Genomic DNA, 19,341 nt, shown 5'->3' with positions numbered 1-19,341 from the left:
CTTTGAGTCAGTGACTATATGACTCTGGTTCTCCCATCGCTAGAATGCATGGACCTGGAAATCAAACAGTGAAATGGGAATGGATTCTCTTAGTGTTAACTCACAGAATATTTGTTCCCTCTCCCAGGAACTCTGACCTCTGCTAACTTGGAGATGTTTGTACCCTGGGAGAGAGTGTTTCCGCTGGTGGACAAAACAGTGATCTCACTGAATTGCAATTTGACGTCATCTTGAGCCATTTGAATAGTAACTGGATTATTGTAAGTAAAGCATATAAGAAACAGTAGCTGTAAGGTTCTGCTGTTATTATTATGGGCTTCCCAGGTGGCCCAGAGAGTGAAGATTCCACCTGCCAATGCAGGAGATGCAAGAGACATAGATTAGATCCCTGGGTGGGGAAGATCCCCTGGAGGAGGAAATGGCAACCCACTCCACTATTCTTGCCTGGGGAATTCCATGGACAGAGGAGCCTGGAGGGCTACAGTCCAAAGGGTCACAAAGAGCCAGACACAACTGAGCATGAATTATTATGATGATGATGATCATCATCATTTTTTGTTCTTGTTCTTATCGTTATTATTACTATCCTATTTGCTTGTCTGACCACCATGTACTTTCACTGACTCACACAAGATTTATAGTCTTAGGGGATGCAAACCCCAGGAATGAAGATGCTGAAGGCAAGCATGCATGATAAGATATCTACATTAACTCATTCTTGCTAGACAGATGGGTAGGTCTTCCTTAAATTCCTAGAGAGCAAAGGAGAGAAAGGCGCATGGGTCAATGGAATGAGTCCATGGCTGGGAGGCAGGACTCCTAGGTTCTGATTGCCTGAGTAACTCACGCAGGCCAATGACTTTGCTTCTCTGAGCTTTAATTTTCATGGCTATGAAAAAGAGTAAGGAACTGGACATGTAGACCTTGAAGACCCTTTACGACTTAGAGAGCAGTGAAATGACCAAAACCAACATCAATGACTCCCTTAGGACTTGGTCCCCGGCGAGTGTTCAGGAAGAGTTTGTCACCCTCACTGTCACCTGTAAAATGGGGACCACTACACCTCCCACCCCCCCACCCCCCGCCCCCAGTATGCTGAGAAGACCTGGTGAGAAAAAACACATGAAGACCTGGTCCAAAAAGGTTTTTCACACATGAAAGAAAAAGCTTTGTGTGTGAAGATGTCCCACACATTTTGATGCTTTTGGTCATTACCACCTCCTGCCATTTCCTTCAGCTCCCACCCCAGACTTCAATCCAAAGAAGTTTCTGGGGCACCTGTCTTAGCAAAGGAAAGCTAGTTTTCAGTCCCTCCCAGAGGCATTCTCAGCCTGGGGCTAATTACGGAGAGTTCCTGGATATTAGGATTGTCACAGCCCGAGCTTTCCTCTCTTGCCAGTCCACCCTCTTCTCCTTGGGGCCTGTAGGCCCACCTGGCTCAATATCCAACATCCAGAGTCTAGTCTTCTCCCTCATTCCAACCCCCCAGCTGGCCCAACGCCACCTGTAATCACACAAACTCTGGGACAGCAGGTGAATTTCAGTTAGAGTTCAGGTGGAGCCATAGACTCAGGCACTAAAGTCTGTGTTATTGTGGTCACAGCCCCAGCCCAAGAGGCTCACGCCGGACTCTGTTGCTGGCTCTCCCATTATTGTTGCAGTGAAAAGGAGAAAAAAAGAGGAATGGATTTTCTTTCATTTTTCCGAGAACCAAGAACATAAAGAGACTAGTGAGCAAGCCTGAACATTCCTAGTTTTTTATTTAACTGCTTCTAACTCTGCATGTCTTTAACTAAGTTTACTTTTCTGCCCTTCTAACTCTACAGCAGCTCCATTTCTCACCTATTATCCTTTGACTCGGCTAAATATATCCTATATCTGGTGCTCAATTTATAGCTCTCTTCCTCTTATTTGTTGTTGTTCAGTCGCTCAGTCTTGTCTGACTCTTTGTGACCCCATGGGCTGCACCACACCAGCCCTCCCTGTCCTTCACTGTCTCCTTCGAAGTGAAATTTGCTCAGTTGTGTCCAACTTCTTGTGATCCCATGGATTATACAGTCTGTAAAATTCTCTAGGCCAGAATACTGGGGTGGGTAGCCTTCCCTTCTCCAGATGATCTTCCCAACCCAGGGATCGAACCCAGGTCTCTCGCATTGCAGGCAGACTCTTTACCAGCTCAGCTACAAGGCAAGCCCAAGAATACTTGAGTGGGTAGTCTTTCCCTTCTGCAGGGGATTGTCCCATCCCAGAAATTGAACCAGAGTCTCCTACATTGCAGACGAATTCTTTACCATCTGAGCTATCAGGGAAGGCCTCACTATCTCCTAGAGTTTGCTCAGATTCATGTTTTTTGAGTTGATGATGCCATCCAACCATCTCAACCTCTGTTGCCCCCTTCTCCTCCTGTCCTGAATCTTTCCCAGCTTCAGGACTTTTTCCAATGAGTCAGTTCTTTGATTCAGGTGGTCAAAGTATTGGAGCTTTAGCTTTAGCATCAGTCCTTCCAATGAATATTCAGGGTTGATTTCCTTTAGGATTGGCTGGTTTGATCTCCTTGCTGTCCAAGGGACTCTCAAGTCTTCTCCAGCACCGTAGTTGGAAAGCATCAATTCTTTGGCACTCAAACTTCTTTAAGGGCCAACTCTCACATCTGTACTTAAGTACTGTAAAAAACCATAGCTTTGACTATACAGACCTTTATTGTCAAAGTGATGTCTCTGTTTTTTTTTTTAATATGCCGTATAGGTTTGTAATTGCTTTTCTTCCAAGGAGCAAGCATCTTTTAATTTCATGGCTGCAGTCACTATCTAAAAATATGTCACTTTTTCCATTTTTTTCCCCCATCTATTTCCTATGAAGTGATGGGACTGGATGCCATGATCTTAGTTTTTTGAATGTTGAGTTTTAAGCCAACTTTTTCACTCTCCTCTTTCACCTTCATCAAGAGACTCTTTAGTTCCTCTTCACTTTCTGCCTTAAGGGTGGTATCATCTGCATATCTGAGGTTATGGATATTTTCCCCAGTAATCTTGATTCTGGCTTGTGATTCATCCAGCTGGGCATTTGACATGATGCGCTCTGCATATAAGTTAAATAAACAGGGTGGCAATATACAGGCTTGACATTTTTCTTTTTTACATGTCAGAAAGGAGGCCACCAAACTGCCAGACTCAATTACTGGGTTACTGCACCAGCCTATGACTGTTTGTGAAACAATACAAGAGGAAGAAGACAAGACCCTCACACCTTTGTTCCTCATCATCAATTCCTGACTGCAAGCTCTTATCTTACATAAGCCCCTAGATTTCTTACTGGAGGGACGTCTTACATTATGAGCCTACTGCGTTCCCCTTTCCACTGGATGAGAACTAAAACCACCTTTCTATTTCCTCCAAACTCTGTCTCTGTATTTTTTTATTCAGCTTTGGAAGAGAAAGTCAAGATTTTGGGCAGCAACATTATCTAATTGCATGGTTTTAGCCAAATCCCTCATTTCCTCTGCTGGACAGGGGATAGGCTACCCTCTCCAGTATTCTTCCCAAGTGGCTTAGCTGGTAAAGAATCTGCCTGCAATGTGGGAGACCTGAGTTTGATCCCTGGGTTGGGAAGTTCCCCTGGAGAAGGGAATGGATACCTACTTCAGTATTCTGGCCTGGAGAATTCCATGGACTGCACAGTCCATGGGGTTGCAAAGAGTTGGACATGACTGAGCAACTTTTGCTTTCACTTTCGTTTCTTCCAGGTCACATCACTTTACTGGGTTATGGAGGGTAGGATCAGGTGTGGCAGGCTTTAAGTAATTCCGTCATTTAAGGGGATAGGATGGCCCGAGTTTCATCTTATCTATGATCTTGGATCGCTTCTGACTTTGGACAAGTCACTGCACCTCCCTGGACATCAGTTTCTTCATCCATCCAATGGACAGATAGGTCCTGCCTGGATTACCTCTTCAGAGCTGAAGTGAGGGTCAGTGACATGGGGGAAGAGGAGTTAGGGATTGGCTCAGGGAAGAAGTTGGTTATCATTGCCATTCCTGTTCTGGAGAGAAGGATTGACAGGGCAAGTTTTCATCTGTACCAAGTCCTGGACCCAACTGCCTCTCCTCCCTGAATCTCTGGGCCCATCAGGCTGGAAGATGTATTTGTATGTATGGGTTGAGGGAATTGGGGTACAGGGAAGACTCCCACAGTTTAGTCTTCTGAGACTGTAGCTGAGTCTGAGGAAGAGCTGAGGATTGCAGGGAGCCCTGGTATCAGAGTCCGCCCCTGCCTGTCCCCCAACCCCCCAACCCAAGGAACCTGAAGTCCCTGGATGGAATCCTCAGGTACTCCTAACCCCAGGGACAGCTCAGGGGCACACAGTGGGTCCAGCTCAGAGATGCCATGAAGGAGGGAATGTGTCCCCTCCCTGGAAGGTGTGATTCTGGAAGAAGGAATGGGAAGGGGGCTCAGGAAGTAAACACAGGGTTGGGATTAACTTTCATGAAGTGGTTATTCTGTGCTGAGCATCGGGCTGACATGTGCCATCACTGGATCTGCGACATCAACTGTGAGAGAAGAACAGATTCTGCCACATTTTAGAGAAATGGAAACTGAATCTTGCCTCAAAAGAGAGAGCCAAGTAGGGTAGCAGTGGCCTCCATGTGCTTCTGGGCTCCTCCTGTTATCCGGCTTTCTGATCTTGTTTGGACAAGCCCCTTACCCTTTCTGACACTGGTTTCTCATCTGTCAGATCCCTGCCTCCCAAGGCCTGTGCACAGTAGGCTCTGAGTGCGCTTGGCCTTCATCCCTAAAGGTGGGAGCCAGTGGGGCCTGGGAGCTGCCTGAGTGCAGAGCTGGTCTTCCACGTGCTCTGCTTCAGAAGGCCTCGACTATAGTCGGCCCTGCTGAGGGTTGTGAGGAGGCCGGCGAGGGTCCAGAGGACTGTGCCAGGCTGTGTCTTGTTGGCTGGGAGCCTCTGTCAGAGCCAGGCAAGAGGACTGGGCTGAAAGGGTCTGAGCTGCTAGGCTGGGCTCCTCCTGGAGCAGGGTCGCTCATTGCCGGCTCCCCCAACCCCTGCCAATAGCAGAGTGGGAAGCCTCCAGCACTAGGTCATCCTGAGACGTCTGGCTTCTTAGGACTCTGGATTGGAAGCAGCAGTGTGCTGGGAAGCATCTAACAATAAATTCTGGGAGGCAGGGAGGAGTTTGGACTTGTACTATTTTCCGGTTTCCGTGTTGGGTAGATTCACCTGTCATGGCCAGATTTCAAGCAGACATGATGTCATTGAACTCAGACCTAGGGAGAGATGTTCAGAGCACTCCATGATTAGATTATTTCCATTATACAAATCCAGTAGATTCAAACAATGTTTAGAACACAGAGAACAGATATCTGTATTGTAGTAGAATAGTTAGGATGTGAAGAGTTTCGAGGCTTTTTTTTCTTTAAAATTATTTTTCCATATGGTCAATTTTTTAAAGTCTTCATCGAATTTGTTACAATATTGCTTCTGTTTTATTTTTTAGATTTTTGGCCACAAGGCATGTGGGATCTTAGCTCCTCAACCAGTGATCAAACCTGAACCCCATGTATTCAAAGGCAGGGTGTTAACCACTGAACCACTGGAGTAGTCCCCCAGCTTTTGTTTCTAACCTCTGGGTTTTTTTTTTTTCATTTTGTAAATTGAATTTTATTTTCTTTTTTCACCCCAAATTATTGAGATTTAATTGATATATAATATTCTGTAAGTTTAAGGTGTACAATGTGACGAGCTGATACATATATATAGTGAAACTGTTACCACAATAAGCATAAACAGTGAAATTAGTTTATGTATGACTTTGGGTTTCCCTTGTGGCTCAGATGGTAAAGAATCCTAATGCAGTGTGGGAGATCTGTGCTTGATCCCTGAGTTGGGAAGATCCCCTGGAGGAGGGCATGGCAGTGCACTCCAGTGTTCTTGCCTGGAGAATCCCCGTGGACAGAGGAGCCTGATGGGCTACAGTCCATGGGGTTGCAAAGAGTCGGACACGACTGAGTGACTAAGCACAGCACATGCAGTACTTGATCTCACCACTACCATTTTGTTGTTGCTCTTATAGTGAGGACGTTAAAGCTTTACTCCCATTGCAACTTTCCAGTATACAGTACAGTATTGTTAACGATAGTCACCATATTGAAGGTTAGAGCCCCAGAACTTATTATCTTATAACTGAGAATTTGTCCCATTTGACCAATGTCTCTCCATTTTTCTGCCCCCAGCCTCAGGCCACCACACTCTACTCTCTAAGAGTTCCATGTTTTCAGATTCCACGGAAAAGTGAGATCATACAGTGTTTGTCCTTCTCTGCCTGACTTATTTCACACAACATTGTGCTTTCAAGGTTCACTGAGCTTTGTTTTTAACATACTTGAATTAATTATTGTTTATGTAATTTAACTTTAATAATGACCTCATTTAACACCATAACACAACACTTCTGAAAAGTCAATGATTGACTCTAGTGACCTGTGGCTGATTGGGCAGGACCTCTGTACCCAACCTTCTCTTCTTGAATGAATGGAGAACCAAGGCCCAGCAGAAGGCGGGACAGGAGCTCAGTCATGGGAGGCATGGGCAGGACCTATGCAGGGCTTTCAACACGTTATCTCATTTAATTCTCCAGTAACCCCAGAATGTTAGGGTTATTAAGATATCAATATCATTATCATTTTTAGACGTGCAGACAGGTTCAGAATAACAGCAGTTTATTAGAACAGGCACTAGGACATGACAAATCCTGATTCAGATTCTGTTTCTGCCCTCAAAAGATGTGAATCCTTGGGCAGGTTCCCGCCTGCACTGGACTTCAACTTCCTTGTATGTAACATGTGACTGATGCTACTTTTCAGATGCTGTCTTCCAGGACCTGGTTTAAAATCTGTATCGTTCTCCAAGGTCAACTCATAAGTATCATCGTGTCCAAGGTGTTGTTCTGGTGGGGAATGGAGGAAGATTTTGATTTGTTCAAGATGCTGCTGCTGCTGCTGCTAAGTCGCTTCAGTCGTGTCCAACTCTGTGCGACCCCATAGATGGCAGCCCACCAGGCTCCCCCATCCCTGGGATTCTCCAGGTAATAACACTGGAGTGGGTTGCCATTTCCTTCTCCAATGCATGAAAGTGAAAAGTGAAAGGGAAGTCACTCAGTCGTGTCTGACTCTTAGTGACCCCATGGATTTCAGCCTACCAGGCTCCTCCATCCATGGGATTTTCCAGGCAAGAATACTAGTTCAGTAAGAAATAGGAGTGTGACTCAAACATGGGCTAATTGACAAATTGGGACACAGTGGTTTGGGTGAGAAGAGAGGAATCCACATGAAGCCTTCAGTTCTTGGCATCTCTGCAAGTGGACCAGATACTGGAAAAATATAAAGACAGGTCACTATGCCTCCCCAGACGGGATGTGGTTTGCTCCTGCTCTGTCCCCAAGGGCCTCTTCCTTGTGGGGTTCTTGTTGACAGCATTCAGAGAATTCCGTCTTGGCATCCCCACAAGGGACAGGGTCTGTGGTGGCAGGAGGCAGGGGGATGGCCCTCCCCTTGCTCTCCCAGGAAAGCCTGGTAAGGAGGCATAAATCCTCAGCAGCTTGGCCTGTGGGAGGAACTTGGGCTGGCCGAAGCTCCCTCTATCTGCACCTGAGGACCTGGCAGGAAAGGCCTTTAGGAGCCAGGACTGGCCAGGGCAAGTGCAAAGAGCTGAGCAAGGGAGGGAAGGCAGAGGGGATTCATCCTTCCATCTCTCAGAAACCTAGTGCTTTTCTGGAGACTGGGATGCCTGGAATCCTGGCTCCCTGGACTCAGTTGCCCTGGGCACTTCCTGTTCAGTCTCTTTCCCTTAAGAACAAGTGACAGTCTCTCTGTGACCTGTGAATGCCTGAGGGGTGAGATGGTCCCTGTGCTTGGGGCTATGGGTGAGATTCAGGCCTCTGCAGGGACTGGAGGTCAGCGGTAGCCCAGTCATCTGGCCACTGGATCCTCTCTGTGCTCCTGCCCCAGCATCCCTCCAGGCACCTCCCACATTCCTCACTCTTCTTTCTTCCCCACCTCACATCCCATTCTTTCTTCCTAGACCTCCTTCTTTCTTCCATTTGTTCATGTAGTAAATATGGATGGATGGTTCGTCTGTTCCAAAACATGTTCTAGGAGCTAGAAACAGAAAATGAATAATTTCCTGAGCTTCAGGTCTCCAAGTTCAGCTAAGAGACATTAGGAAAGGACAATGATGGTTATGCTGGGAGAAGCCTGAAACAATGACATCAGTGACCACAATGATTAGTTCCCACTCCCCTGTTCCCTAGAGACCTGGGCTGTTGTGAATTAGGACAGAGAATCCTGGCTTAATGGAATCTTATGAGACTGTGTTTTTTTCATTAGAAGATGTCCCACTTCCCATGGAAATCAAGGTTGATTAATAACAGGGAGGCTTTTTACAAAGATTTACTAAGTTCTAGTAACATAATCAGTTCCCAAGTCTCTTTCTATGAATTCCTTCTGCTTCCAGTGCAACCCCATGGTTTCCCACATCCAAGTGATGGGAGTAGATGGAGAAAACTTTGTCATGAGAGATAGTCTGTGGCTGCCACTTCAGCACTTTATCCTAGGAGGGGTCTTATCCTATCTTACCTGGTGGTTGTAACATGTAGGCCATGATTCTATTGTATCTCATTCCAAACCTCAAACTCAAATTGAGGAGCAATGGGGACAGTTTGCAGTCTTTATCCTTCTCACTAAGAGAGTGTTCACCTGAACCAGGAGAAGATTCTGGTTAAGAGTTGGCTCTGAAGCCAAACTGCCTTGATTCAAATCCTCGGTTCATCATACAAACTGTATGATTTGGAGTGAATAATTTAGCTTCTCTATGATTTAGTTTTCTTTTCTCTGTAAAAATGGAGGTACTGGTACTTACCTCAGTGAGTTGTTGGGAGGATTTGATAAAGTTAGTGTAGCAATGCCAGGCACACCGAAAGTGCTCATTAAACACTAGGTATTATTATTACTGAAAGGGAAGTTATAAACTCATCCCATTTTCCATACTTTATTATAGATATTCAAACTCAATGAGTGGGAATAAAGTTAATATGAGAGGGAGAAAGTTCTTCCAAGATATTAGACCTCTAACTTTATATCAGAACCTTCTAGGATTACTAGGGTTATAAATCGCCAATAATCACAATGGATTCTGAGAAGCAGAGAAAGCATCCAACCAAGGTTTGGGAGTGGGAGATGGAGTGGGTCTGGGAAGGCTTCTTGGTGTGATGATAAATGAGTTGAGTCTTAATATAAGAATAAACATTGTGTATGTAACAGAGTGTGTGTGGGCAGCAAGGATGCAGGGTGTAATGTTCTTCCATGCTTTATAAAGACCTAGGCAAGGATATGAAGATGTGATAGAGGTAGAGACATGCCCCATGACTCTGGGGCATGCTTGTATGGAAAAGATGGGATGAGGGACAGAGTTGGGTGCTGAGGTTAAAGAAGTCTGCTGGTTGTAGATAATTTAGGAAGGGTTCTGTGTGCGTGTCAAACATTACCTGGCATTGGGAACCCTTAAAGTGTTTTAAACAGGAGACAGCTAGGTCAGTGTTATATTTTGAACAATAACTTACAGTAGTCCATATGGAGAATGTACTAAAGGAAAAGAGTTCAGAGGCAGGGAGACTAAGGAGGGACTTCTGCAGGATTATGGGTGAGAAACGCTGGGCTCCTGATCCAGGGTAAAGGAAGGGATGGCTTTGAGGGATATGTAGGTGGTCTGTTGGTGGATGAGGAGCTGGGCCTGGGGATAGTGAAGACTAAGGATGGCCTGACGTTTCCTGTGAGGTTTTATCCTCCCCAAAAGTAACCTCTGTAGAAACATACTACAGTGCTTTCATCCATTATACTGATGATTAAAACTTGGGTAGTTCCCTATCTGGGGCTATTTTGTCTAGTGTTTTGAACATTTCTGTACATGTCTTCCCAAGAATATGGGCTTCCCCGGTGGCTCAGATGGTAAAGAATCTGCCTGCAATGCAGGAGACCCAAGTTCAATCCCTGGGTTGGGAAGATCCCCTGGTGAAGGGAATGGCTACCCACTCCAGCATTCTTGCCTGGAGAATTCCATGGACAGAGGAGTTCAGCAGGCTACAGTCTGTGGGGGTTGCAAAATGTCAGATAATACTGAGGGACTAACAGCTAATGTGTTCCTAGAATATATATATGTGTTTATAAGTATGTAGGAGTTTAGTTAGAAATAGAATTGCTAAGTAATGTGGAATGCATATGTTCAATTTTAAGAGATACCATTGGGTGTTTTCCAGAGGAATAATACCAAGGAAATCTCTCATCCACATTGTAAGAAAGTTCTGGTTACTGTTGCCACCACCGTGCATTTTTCATTTTAGCCATTCTAATGGGTGTGTAGTGATGTCGTACTGTGGTCTTAATTTGCAATTCCTGGATGACTAATGATGTTGAGTTTCATTTGATTACTGTCTGTTTAGGTAGCCTCATTTGTGAAGTGCCTTTTAAAATCTTTTGCTCATTATAGTTGGTAGCCTTTGTTTATTTTATTTTAAAGAATTTTTTATTCTGGATATAGATTGTAAGTTCTTCATTTTACTATAATCTGTGTATATAATTACATGTAATCATATATATGCAATTATATGTAATTATCTGTAATGTAATTACATAAAATATATAATTTATCATCTTTTTCTCTATGGGTAGTGCTTTTTGTATCTTGTTTAAGAAATTTCTGCCTATTGCAGGGTGACATAGATATTTTTCTGCGTTTGATTTTAAAAATTTATTGTTCTATGTTTACCATTTAAAACTATAGTATATCTGGAATTAATTTTTGAGGTAGGTTTCAACATTTTTTTTCCTTTGTGAATATCTGCATGATCCAGCAAAATTTATTGAAAAGGCCTCATTGCATTGTAGTATAAACTTTATTATAAATTAGGTGACCATATATTCACGGTCTGTACTGTACCCTGTTCCATCAATCCATTTGTTTATTTTTGTGTCAACTTCATACTTGCCTAATTATTGCAGCTTTATAGTAAGTCAATATCTGGTAAGTCCTCCAACTTTGGTTTTTTCCTTCAAGATTCTCCAGAATTCCATATAAATATTATATTCAGGTTGTCAATTTTCTGTAGAAAAATCTATTAGGGTTAAGACTAGGATTGCATTTAATCTATAAATCAATTTCGCATCCTTGTAATGTTGAATTGTCCAACCCATGCATGAATATGGCATATTCCTCCATTTACTTGGCTCTATCTTAATTTCTTTAAATGATGTTTTTCTACACACACTTTATTAGAATTTTTGCTACATACTTTCTTTTATGAAACGCTCTTATGAACTATTTTCGAGTTGCTGATATAGAGCGATATGTTTGATTTTTGTGTACTTATTAATTCCAGTTTGTCTTTGGGTGTTTTAAAAATTTTCTCCCTATGCAATCAAGTGTTCTGCAAATAATGACAGTTTTGTTTCTTCCTTTCCATTTCTCTAGTCTTTTGTTTCTTTCTCTTGACTTATTTCACTGACTAGGATCATTAGAAAGAAAGAAAGAAAGTGAAGTCGCTCAGTCGTGTCCAACTCTTTGCAACCTCACGGACTTTAGCCTGCCAGGCTCCTCCATCCGTGGGATTTTCCAGACAAGAATGCTGGAGTGGGTTGCCATTTCCTTCTCCAGGGGATCTTCCTGACCCAGGGATCAAACCTGGGTCTCCTGCACTGCAGACAGACTCTTTAACATCTGAGTCACCAGGGAAGCCCATAGGACCATTAGTATAATGGTTAATGGAAATGGTAATAGTGAACACTTTTGTTTCACTTTCACTGTTAGAGAGTGAGTTATCAGTATTTCACCATGTAGTATGACATTTGCAGTAGGCTTCTTCTGGAGATCAAATTTATCACATTAAGAAAGTTCCCTTTTATTTCTACTTTTCTAAGAGGTTTCTTTTGAATCTGAATTGATCGTTGAGTATTACTAGGTTGCTTTTCTGTACATATTAATGTAATCACATAATTTTTCTCCCTTACTTCCATTATCAGATGAATTACATTATATATCAAATACTAATCCAACCTTGAATTCTTGTAATAAACCCAGTTTGATTGTGATGTTTTATCCTTTTTAATACAGTGCTAAAATAAATTTATTAATATATTGTTAATGAATTTTGCAGTAATGCCAATGAGAGAAATTCACTTGTGAGTTTTCCTTCCTGTAATGTCTTTGTTATATTTTGGTATTAAGATTATGCTGATCTCATAAAGTGAATTGAGAAATCTTGGCTCTTTTTTTATGCTTTGATAAACTTTGTTATGATTGATATTATTCCTCTCTTAAAGGTTGGAAAAACTCATCAGTTAAGCAGTCTGGGCCTAGTGTTTTCAGTCTAGGAAAGTTTACAGTTATAAATTAAATGTTTTGGAAAGACAGTGGACTCTTCTGAGTTTTAGTTTTCCTTTGTCAGCTATGGTAATTTGTGTTTTTTAAAACATTTGTCTATTTATTTTAAGTGTCAAATTTGTTGTTATAAAGTTGTTTGTAGTCTTTAAAATTAGCTTTTAAATGACTGTAAGATCTATAGTAATGTTCCTCTTTTCAGTCCTAATGTTAATGATTTGTGTTTTATTTATTTTTCTTTATCAGTCTTGCTAAGCGTCTTTATATTATTTCAAAGAATACACTTTCAGCTCTGTCAATTTTTGTCCATTGTAAGTTTGTTTACCATTTCCTTGTTTTCTGCTCTTATCTTTGCTATTTCCTTCCTTCAACTTCTTTTGGGTTCGATTTGGTGCTCCTTTTCTAGCTTCTTGAGATGAAAGCTTATTTGATTTATTTTTAGCCTTTTAAGTATATTCTAACATGTACATTTAAAGCTATAAACTTCCCCCAAGCACTTATAACATTTTATTTTCATCATTTATTTTAATACATAGTAATTTCCATTTTGATTTCTCTTTATTCCATAACTTATTTAGAAATGTATGCCAGCTTCAAAGGAGTTGGGCATTTACTCATTATATTTATTTTGAAATTAATTTGTAATCAATTTCATGGTTTACAGAGTATATTCTGAATGATTTCCAGGCTTTGGAGTTTTCTGAGGTTACATTTATGATGCATCATACAATCAATTTTGACTAATGTTTCATGAAGCTCTGATGTTAGTTTTGACCAATATTTACATGATATATTTACTTCCTAGTGTGTCTATAACCTTATATTAAAGTGTTTCTTTTCTTCCACCCAGCTTTATTGAGATATAACTGATATAACATTGTGTAAGTTTAAAACAAACAGCATGTTGATTTGATGTATTTATGTATTTCAGAATGAACAGGTAAGTTTTTTGTGAATAATACGTAGGGTGTTTTAAAAACTTAGTTTGAAAATATGCCTTTGATGACAATACTTAGTCCTTTTGCATTTAAAGTAATTACTTACATAGTTAAGTTCAATTTATTTCCTACTGACCTGCCTTTTTTACGTCTGATTTTTTTCTCTCTCAATAAAGCATTATTTTGGATTAATATTAATCCATAATATAATGGATTAATTATGGTTCATTTTCTCCTATTTTAGGTTGTTCGCTATACAGTATTTATTCTTTTATTAATTTTTCCAGATATTACAACATAAATCTCTGACTTATCACAGGCTAATGCAAGTGATTAGTTTGACCATTTCTCCAGTTATACTAAATATTTAGAGAACTAACTCTATTTATCCCTTCCATTTCTTACACTATTGTTGCCATAATCTTTAGTATTTCATTTGTTTCAAATCCCATAAAACTTTATTATTCATTTATATTCATTATTAGTTTATATTTATCCTTTCCTTGAAGGACTTTTCATTTGTTTTTTTCATTTCTGTGTTTCTGTCACTTTCTTTCTGCCTGAAGAGCTCTCTTTGAATAATTTCACTTTACATTTGTCTGGAAAGTTTTTATTTCACATTAAATTTTTTTCCCCAAAAACTGTTTTTGGAAATGATTTTGAAACACTCAGAAAATCTGAAAGAATACTGCAAAGAAATCCTTTATGTTCCATACCTAGAAATTGAATAGTTTTTAGCATTGTTGTTATTGTAATTTCCAGAACTATTTGAGAATAATTTGCAGATATGTTCCTTTACCCTTTTTCTACTTCAGAGAATAGTTCCTAAGATGCAAGAGAATGAGGATATCCTGTTATATTTTTGTTGTTGCTTAGTGGCTAATTTGTGGCTGACTCTGTTGTGACCGCATGGACTGTAGCCCGCCAGACTACTCTGTCCACGGAATTTCTCAGGCAAGAATACTGGAGTGGGTTGCCATTTCCTTCTTCAGGGGGTCCTCCCGGCCCAGGGACTGAACCCATGTCTTGTGCATTGGCAAGCAAATTTCTTTCTTTTTTTAAAATTTTATTTACTTATTTATTTTCTTTATTAGTTGGAGGCTAATTACTTCACAACATTTCAGTGGGTTTTGTCATACATTGACATGAATCAGCCATGGAGTTACACGTATTCCTCATCCCGATCCCCCCTCCCACCTCCCTCTCCACCCGATCCCTCTGGGTCTTCCCAGTGCACCAGGCCCGAGCACTTGTCTCATGCATCCCACCTGGGCTGGTGGTCTGTTTCACTATAGATAATATACATGCTGTTCTTTCGAAACATCCCACCCTCAGCTTCTCCCACAGAGTTCAAAAGTCTGTTCTATACTTCTGTGTCTCTTTTTCTGTTTTGCATATAGGGTTATCATTACCATCTTTCTAAATTCCATATAGCAAATTTCTTACCGCTGAGCCATGAGGGAAAATCCTATCCTCTTGTATTTGCTAAGTCACTTCAGTCATGCCCGACTCTTTGTAACCCTATGGACTATTGCCTGACACGTTCCTCTGTCCATGGGATTCTCCAGGCAAGAATACTGGAGTGGGTTGTCATGCCCTTCTCCAAGGGATCTTCCCAACCCAGGGATTGAGCCTGAGTTTTCTGCGGCTCCTGCATTTCAGGGAGACTTTTTATCACTGAGCCACCAGGGAAGCCCATCCTCCTTATATAGTAGTTATCAAATTCAGGAAATTTAACATTGATACACTTACCTAAACTAATTTAATTTATATTCTACTTTTATCAACTGTCAAACTAATGTAATCCCTCTTCCAGGATTGCATCTTGCATTAGATGCTAAGATTATTTTTTAGTCTCCTTTCATCTATTATAGATTTCTTTGCTTTTCATGTTCTTTCATGATAGTTTTTTAAAAATTCTATTGGAGTATAGTTAACTTACAATGTTGTGTTATCATGGTAGATATTTTTTGGAGATTAGGAACTAGTTCTTTTATAGTATATTTTGTCAATTTAGGCTTTTTTGATGTTTCCTCATGTTTAGACTTAGGTTTTACTTTTTTGGCTTAAATCCGTGGTCCCCAACCTTTTTTTGGCATCAGAATCCAGTTTCATGGAAGACAATTTTTCCACGGGCTGGGGGTGGGAGATGATTTTGGGAAGATTCCCATAAGGAGCACATAACCTAGATCCCTTTCATGCACAGTTCACAGTAGGATTTGTTCTATGAGAATTTAGTGACACCGTTGATCTGACAAGAAGCAGAGCTCAGGTGGTAATGCCAGTGATGGGCAGCGACTGTGAATATAGATGAATCTTCACCTGCTGGCCTACCACTCTCCTCCTGCTGTGTGGAATGGTTCCTATCAGGCCACCAACAGGTACCAGTCTGTGACCTGGGGTTGGGGACCCCTGGCTTGGACCCCTGACTTGGATAAGATGATATATTGTTAGGATTTCACATATAGAGACATATTGTGTCTATCTGATCCTTTTTGCTGGTATCAGTTGTAATCACTCAGCTAAGATATTGTCCAGTTTTTCCACTGATAGCTATCGCTTTTTACTTTTGTAATTAATAACTACTATATAGCTAGATAGCTTATAGCTCTGTATTATTCTGTTCCTTATCAATCTCACTCCCCATAGGTTTAGCATATGTATCAATTAGGATCCTTGCAGGAGACACAGCACATCAGTAATGTGAACAGGGAAAATTTAACACACAGAATTTTAATTAGTAAAAGGTAGATAATTGATAAAAGGGATAACTCTAAGAGAACCAGGGATAGCATTTGAAAAAAAAAGCAGCTACTACCTTATGGCTGAGGAAGAGTATAAAGGGACTAAGGATTTAGGAAGCACTTTCTTCTTCCTCTTGTTCCTGACAGCCCTCCTTTCCCCTAAAAATTAAGACTAAGGTCAGACTTTTTCTTTTTTTTTCTTTTGTCTTTTTTAATTAATTTTTAAAAATTAGAGAATGGTTCCTTTACACCGATTGAGCTATATGTATACATCTATCCCCTCTTTTTGGATTTCCTTCCCATTTAGGTCACCAGAGAGCACTGCCTAGGGTTCCCTGAGCTAATACAGTAGGTTCTCATTAGTTATATGCTTTACACATAGTGGTAAATCCCAGTCTCCCAGTTCATCCTATCCACCCCTTCCCTCCTTGGTGTCCAAGCACATGTTCTCTTATGTCTTTGTCTCTATTTCTGCTTTGCAAATCAGTTCATCTGTATCACTTTTCTAGATTCCACATATAAGTGATTTATATGATATTTCTTTTTCTCTTTCTGATTTACTTCACTCTGTGTGACAGTTTTTAGGTCCATCCATGTCTCTGCAAGTGGCACAGTTCTGTTTCTTTTTATAACTGAGTAATATTACATTGTATGTACGTACCACATCTTTTTATTCATTTCTCTGTAGATGGACATTTAGGTTGCTACCATGTCCTGGCTATTGTAAATAGTGCTGCAGTGAACATGGGGATGCATCTATCTTTTTGAATTATGTTTTCCTCAGTGTATATATCCAGGAGTGGATATTTCTGGGGATATCATAGTTTTATTTTCATCAATAGATTTTTAAGGAACCACCATACTGTTCTTCAGAGTGGATGTATCTGTTTACGCTCATCTCAGACTTTTTTCTTTTTTTTTTTTTTTTTGATCTCAGACTTTTTCAAAGAGGATGTGACTGCCACAGGTATATACAGTTAGCTACTGGGGTTGGGAGTGGAGCCATATACTGGAGTTCACATAGAAGTGGCCCCTAGGTGGAGAGGTGTGTGTGACCTGAGTATGTGACTGCAGTTGGTCCACACCAACCCACTGGCTCTCCACCTATGTAACCAAGGAAGGAGGATTGAAGAGCCACCTAAATACAGTCCTCCTTCCATCATCACATTGCCCCTCTATCACCCTCTATTGGTAATGCCTCCCATACTCAGCTGCCAATTACATTACATTACATTACATTACATTACATTACATTACATTACACTACATTACAGGGTGAGGAGACGCTTGTAACACATCCAGACAAATGATCTCTAAGGAAGAAGATAAGGCCACCTCTACAGGTTTGGTGTAAATTGTTGCTAGACATTTGAGTCACTAGTTTGTCCACTGAGAGGTGGGGAATGAGACTGGAGAGATGGCAAATGAGCATTTCACTTCTCTTTAGTGCATTGTATGAGATGCTTTGGGCTTCCCTGGTGGCTCAGATGGTAAAGAATCTGCCTGCAATATGGGAGACCTGAGTTAAATCCCTGGATCAGGAAGATCCCCTGGAGGAGGAAATGGCAACCCACTCCTGTCTTCTTGCCTGGAGAATTCTATAGACAGAGGAGCCTGGCGGCGACAGTTCATGGGGTTGCAAAGAGTCAGATACAACTGGACAACTGACACTTTTTTTTTTAACTTTTTGCATGAGATGCTTCACGTGCATCGCCCCAACTCCTCCTAAAAACCCTTATTAGCCACATTTTACAGATGAGGAGACTGAGGCTCAGAGAGGTTAAGTAACTGTGCAAGGCACTAGGTGAGTAATGGGATCAGAATTAAAAATCATAGCTGGTCTGTCTCCAGTACTTACTAGACTATCATATTTTAGATGACATTTAAATGAATGTGATCCTCTTATAGCCCTACCATGTGGATGCCTCCAGGGCAGAACCGAACCTGGGTTTCTGAATTTATCCTGCTTGGCTTCTCCAGTGACACCACGACCAACAGGACCCTCTTCAGTGCCTCCTTTCTTCTTTACCTGAGCTCAGTCCTTGGCAATGGGCTCATCATCACCCTGGTATGCCTGGACATGCATCTCCACACTCCCATGTATCCTCTCCCTGCTGGATATGAGCTGTGTCATCACCACTGTGCCCCAGATGTTGATGCATCTTTTTTCTTGATCTCAGACTATCTCCTTTGCTGGTTGCTGGCTACAAATGTACATCTTTGGTGCCGTGGGCCTGACTGAGTGCATTTTATTTGTCGTCATGGCCTTTGACCGGTACGTGGCCATCTGCTATCCGCTGTGTTATACTGTCATCCTCAGCTGGGGCCTGTGCACACAGCTGTCAGCTGGCACCTGGGCCTGTGGTTTCTTCTTCTCTCTGATCCACACTTTTTTCACCATGAGGGTGCCATACTGTGGACCCAACAGGGTCAACCACAACTTCTGTGAAGGCCCCTCAGTACAAAACTTGTCTTGCCTGGATACCCACATCATTGAGATGGTGGATCTAGGCATCAGTGTCTTCATGGTTGTTGCCCCACTGTCCCTCATTGTGGCCTCCTACATCCGTATTGCCCAGGCCATTCTCAAGTTCAAGTCCATGCAGACCCGCTGCAAGGCTTTCTCCACCTGTGCTTCCCACCTGACTATGATCACATTTTTCTATGCTCCAACCACTTACATCTACATGAGGCCCAATTCAAGCTATTCCTCTGAGTGAGACAAGCAGATCTCATTCTTGTATAATGTGTTCACTGTCCTGCTTAATCCTGTGGTCTACAGTCTGAGGAACAAGGACTCAAAGTGATGGGATGGTAGACTGGCCTGGTGAACTGGGAAACAGGAGGAGTCTGGGACAAAGTGTTCAATGATGAGAAAGGAAGAGCATCTATAACATATGAAAATAACATTATTCAATAAAACCAACATAGTACTTGGTCAGTGGAACAAATGTGGAACATGAAATCAAGGATGGCTGTCTTAATCAACTTTCAACATTGTGATGCAGTTAAAAACAACTCCATAATCGCATGGGATTACACAGTAAAAATCCATATATTTGTCATGTTCCAAGTCAGCTGCAAGTAGACAGTGGCCTTCTGCCATGGGATTCTTGGATTCAGCCTGAAAGAGGAGGTCCTATCTGGAACATGTCAGACTTACGACAGAGAGAAAGGAACAATGGCTTAAACACATGACTCTTAAAGTTTCTCCTCAAAAGTAA

General features: G+C 41.5%; 1 pseudogene; it reads left to right on the top strand.

Moving 5' to 3' along the window:
• Positions 1-18,032: 18,032 nt before the first annotated feature.
• Positions 18,033-19,341, top strand: LOC136151259 (olfactory receptor 2A12-like; annotated as a pseudogene).

This window comes from Muntiacus reevesi, chromosome 1, assembly GCF_963930625.1.
Source record: "Muntiacus reevesi chromosome 1, mMunRee1.1, whole genome shotgun sequence".
NCBI classification, from domain to species: Eukaryota; Metazoa; Chordata; class Mammalia; order Artiodactyla; family Cervidae; genus Muntiacus; species Muntiacus reevesi.
Note: the sequence above shows the minus strand (reverse complement) of the source record. Positions and strands in the feature narration are given on the sequence as shown.